This window comes from Pteropus alecto, unplaced genomic scaffold (genome assembly GCF_000325575.1).
Source record: "Pteropus alecto unplaced genomic scaffold, ASM32557v1 scaffold81, whole genome shotgun sequence".
NCBI lineage: Eukaryota > Metazoa > Chordata > Mammalia > Chiroptera > Pteropodidae > Pteropus > Pteropus alecto.
Genome location: NW_006433378.1, coordinates 16,595,623 through 16,600,992, shown reverse-complemented (window position 1 = coordinate 16,600,992; position 5,370 = coordinate 16,595,623). Strand labels below are relative to the sequence as shown.

General features: G+C 37.5%; 1 pseudogene; it reads right to left on the bottom strand.

Moving 5' to 3' along the window:
* Positions 1-4,716: 4,716 nt before the first annotated feature.
* On the bottom strand, positions 4,717-4,835 carry LOC112476930 (annotated as a pseudogene).
* Positions 4,836-5,370: the final 535 nt, after the last annotated feature.

The following is a 5,370-nucleotide window of genomic DNA, read 5'->3' as shown; positions in this document are numbered from 1 at the left end:
GGATGCGGTTCACTATGCCCAGATCTATTTGATTTTCGTATGTAAGAGCGGATAAATATAAGGGCAAGAAAATAACGTGACCCAATAAAAATAACTCTTGGGTAAAGGTGGCAAAGCTTTGAAGGATACAGAAGATTCTGGGCTTGCAGACCGGCCAAGACTTAGAGAACATCCATCCCTCCATTCTGGCTGCTCGGTGAGTAAGTCCCTCTGACTTAGCATGACAAAACACTGGGTCTTACCCACACAACCAGAATTATGCTTCCTGTCACGGAAAGAAAGCAAAACTTGGCAGGCATGAATGGCCTCGTTAGATCTTGTCTTTTATCTCCCTGTGGCAGAATGGAGTCTTCAGAAAACAATGCAGGTGCCACAGACATTGCAAAAGTTAATGGAGTAATTATCTGTTCTGAACTTCCAGCGTGGAACCCTTTTAGATTAAATTAGGATGGGCCAGAGGCTCAAGGCACCTCCGCTGGACACAACCCAGTGATTTCTAACTACTTTGCTGGCAGGGAGGCTCTGATGGGTGTTTAAACAACCCAGACAACAGGCTGCAAAGGATTTTTCTCCCTCCCCAGCCCCCTTTTCTTTTTTGGAGTAAGGAGCGGGTAGTATGGTAAGTAGAAAGATCTTTGAGATGCCACATGTGATTCTTGTAAATAAATCTTATCCAATCTAAATAGCAAGTTGATCCCTGAACTTATCACATTTGGCTTTTTCCTTCATTTCTTCAACCAAGAAAACCAAGGCACTTTCTGCCAACAAACATCTGTAAGCAAGAAAAGTCAATAGAAAACTTCTAATGGATTTTTCTTGTACTCCACAATGACAGACTTCTCAGGAATGATTTGTCTATTGTCATGTTTGCCATTGATGTGGGAGCAGCTGAGGTGGATTGGCACTGACCCCAAAGCAACGGCTCCCTGTAAGATGCCACATACACTCCCATAACACACGCACACACACACACACACACACACACACACACACACACACGTGCGCACGTGCATGTGCGCACAGACACAGAGCAAAGCAAGGTTGAAGTACACTGACAAGAACCCCTGAGCTAGCAATGTGACCCTTCCTATAAATCTTGTTTTTTTAAAAAAAAAAAAAAATAGTCACCATATCTAAGCATTATGAAAATCACTAAAACCAACCGGAGGCGAGAGTTTGAAACCATCTTGAAATAAATGTTCAGGTTGAACATATTGTCCTCATGATATATCTTTGCTTTTTCATTATAAAGGAATGGTATTAACTGGAACGGGATGAATCACATATTAAAGCAGATAGTTTGCACCAGCAGGCGAGCAAGATTCAGATTATTAATATGAGCCTCTGACAAAATGATGCCGAGAGTTCTTAATACAGAAACAACAAGCCAGCATTCTGAGCCCCGAGATAAAACGATGACGTGTGGCATCACAAAGCCCAAGGCTGTTGAGAAAGGAGAATCCAGCTAAAAGCAGAGGCGGGAGGATGAGCCCATTCCCCAAACCTGCCTATTACCAGTAGATTCCTTTTTTTTTTTTCCTGAAGTGGAGAAATGGAGAACAAATGAGATGAGATAGAAAAGTATACAATGGTACCATCAGCCAGGACATTATTTTAAATTGGAAATCACACTTCATTCCTGATTTTGATAAGTGTGCCTTCTTTACACGTAAGATGTTAGCATGGGTGAAAGGTACATGGAGTGCTCTGTTCTATTTTTGCACCTTTTCGTAAGTCAAAAATTATTGCAAAGTAAAATATCGAAGAACAGTATTATAGGGCACAAGACTTTTAAAAGAAGTTGGCAGAAATGTATAAAAGTCCAGAGTCTATGTGACCTTCTATCTTTTGGGGGTAGTTATCAAGATAACCCTTGTGGCCCCTGTCATCATGCACAAAATGTTAAATACTCTCACGGGGACTCGGTATCTGTTGCCAATGAAAACCTTGAGGTCGCGATTTAAATCAACATAAATCGACGTGAAATATAAACTAAGAAAGGAGCAGCTCATCAAGGACAAAGAAATTTACCAGATAACCCAGAGACTGAGAAAAAAAAAAAAGTTAAATTCCTTGTTAGCAAGTATTTTATTAGCAGCCTCACAGGGGGAAATAAATTTGGCCAAAAATGGAAGGAAATGGATATCTTTGGGCTCCTATACTTTTCGCATGGTTTTTGTAATTCACTTCTGACCGGCTTGCTTATTTTTAAACAACCCCCTTTTCCCTTCAATTTATTAATTTTGAATTTTTATTAATGTTTACCATCTCTATAACATGGCAATAATGTTAAACAATTTTCACAAAGCACTTTAACATGCTTTTTAATTTTCTATATTATGAGTTTTTTTATCATTTATACCATTATATCTTTTAACATTTGATTCTTAAAATCAAAAATTGATAAATACATGGTATTCGAAATACTCTTATACAGATATATTATGTTCTTTGGCATGCTCAATTTTCTAATTATTAAAAGTTTATAACTATTACTAAATGCACATTGTCGCCCCAAACTGTGGCACTAAAAGTCATTAGAGGAGGCGAGTGTAGAGGTTGGAAAAAAAAAATTTTTTTCTTTTATAACATTTTCCAAAACCTTGAACAGCAGACAGATCATTACATTTTTATTGGAACACATGTAGGCAATAAATGAATAACTGGATGAATAAATGAAATTTCAAAAGATTTGACACAAGGATTCACTCCAGGGGCAACGAGAAAAAGGGCTGACTGAACTGCTTAGTCTTGTCCAGTTGAATGAAAAGAAGCTTGCGGAAAATTGACAAATGAGCAGATATTACAAGACACAGCAAAAAATACATATCTTCTTCAGCAACATGGGCCAACAGATGAAATTAAAAGTGGAGAAACTGCCAATCAGCCAAATATCTGCAAAATTAAAGTCTCTAGCCATTTGAATATTCTTCTTAATCAACCTTAATCAGATTTGGATTAACAATTTTTTTCAAAATCACCAACATTTCATTCTTATTAAATAAAATTTAGTCTTTGCTTACCTATTTAATAGAACACCGAGATCTTACAATGCCTTTGTGTGATTCCTTTCTTCATTGAACAAATATTTATTGAGTACTTACTATGTTTTGGGTACAGGGGATGGAGCAGTGAACCAAACAGATAAATACCTGCCTTCGTGGACTTTACGTTCTAGAGTTAGTACGGTAAATATCAGTTATCACACAGTTGTTCAGAGGTGGCTTTTAATTTCAGTTCATGGACCACTTGAAAATTAGTTGAAAACTGTAGGCCTCCCCTTTAAAAAATAAATAACCAAAGGAAAAAAATTATGTACATATCCATGCAATTTAGTATATCTCAGTATCAACTGTGACTATTGTTACAACGCCCTCTGAGATTTCAGAGCTTTCGTTCTGTTTTTTGAGCCCTTAACCTGTAATTTCTGGATTTATGAAAAGAAGATGCCTACAGATAAACATTGGGCTACTTGGTTAATTTCAGATTATTTCAGAAAACCACGAAGCTGTCTTCTGGCATGCTGATGTTTATGTGCCATAACTAATGACAGCAACCCACTGAGCTGTTTTTTTTTTTTTGTCATATCATTGAATCGTTGGGTACATCCCACTGATTGTTGATGCCGTGGCACATTAAACTGAGGTAAATTCTATTCTAATACACAAAGTCATGCTTTTTAACAGAAAGCAATTATAAATTGCACCTAGAGAACACTGGCTTCAGCCAAAAGAAGAAAATGCATCATTCGGTTAGCTTTTAGGAGAGGCACGTTTAGGAGGCATATTTTTGGGTTACTAAATATGTCATTTTTAGCAAAAGAAATTAGAGCAGGCAACACTCAGATGAAAGGATAATTAAGAAGCATACTTGTTTGCTGAGCTGTTTTGTCATGAAATTAGGCACTCAGATCTCCACAACCCAGGAAAAAGAAATGTATTCACCACTAAATCAAATTTATTCCCACTAAAAATTCATTTACATTTTAAAGTGATGTTAAATAAAAGACAAACTGGTGATCTTTCCATGGACTCTGTAACTTCATCTTGAGTCAGATTTCCCCAATGAGAATATAAATCAATCCCAGATGCCAATGGGAGATGAAAGGATGAAGTAGAGACAGTGAAGATTACCAAATACCACGCTAAATACACACTTTTAAACTAGTCTGCAAGTCACTTTTTACCACAGCAATTGCAAGCAAGCATTTTGTCATGATCAACACAAAATGGCACTGCAAAATAGTTAACCGCCTCGGTCTCCATCTCTCTGTGGGGTCACTCACTTAAAAGCTACTGCTCCCTGGATCAGGTTTTGAAGAGTAAGTCTTTAGAAGCATCGACTACTCTAAGTATGTCTTTGACACCAAGTATTGTCTGAACTGTGGTGGTCACAAAAATAAAAAAAGAAAAGAAAAAAAAAATCAGAAAAAAAAAGGAAAGTAACTAAGGAGAAAAGAAAGGAGGGAAGGAATACGGAAAGGAGAGAGAGGGGGATGCTTCCTGATCTATATATATGGTAAGTTGTAACTTTTCCTATCCTAAATAAAGGATGTGACTGGCCTAACTAAGCTGGCAATCCCGTTACTTTTTATAAAAATTGCCACTTTATGATTCCTATAACTAAAACAAAGTTCTGTCATGTCATTTTTTTAGAAACTCCGTAACAGTCTATCAATTACATTCCTCATTAGACTTTATTTATTTTTTTTTTTAATGTTTACAGCACCTGGTCTTCCTAGGTGGTCTCCCATCCAAATACAAACCAGGCCTGACCCTGCTTAGCTTCTGAGATCAGAAGAGATCAGGCACGTTCAAGGTGGCATGGCCGTAGTCATTAGAATTCTTGACACTCGTTTTTGTAGTACGTTTCTTTGGTTCAGATGGATCATTCAAGGCTTAGGCAATGCTTAATAGGAGCCATGCCAAACTCTTCTGTTTGATCCAAGTGTGATGATTTAATGGCTTCACAAAAATATACTCTGATCCCAGCCTCCCCAGGCACACAGACTTTTTAAACAAATAATATTTTCATACTCGGCGAAGAATAACAACAGAGCTTTTAAAATATTGAATTTCCTTCCTTGTCATCCTAGCTGAAAGCTCTCTTAATTCTCCATAAAGGTTTTAAAGGAAATAAGCAAGTATAAATCACCTATCTGATTAAACTTAACCTTCACACACTTAGCGGACTGTAGGCAGTGGTCTTTTAGTATTTGTTTGTACATTTCCCCTGAAGGGGCTAGTGAATAATGAGCCAGTGGAGGAGAGGCAGAAAGCTGGTGTGCTGGACGACCTTGAGAAACCCTTAACCTTTGCTTTCAGATTCTGCATCTCTAAAGCATGGAAAATAAACTCCCAGAACTTTTCT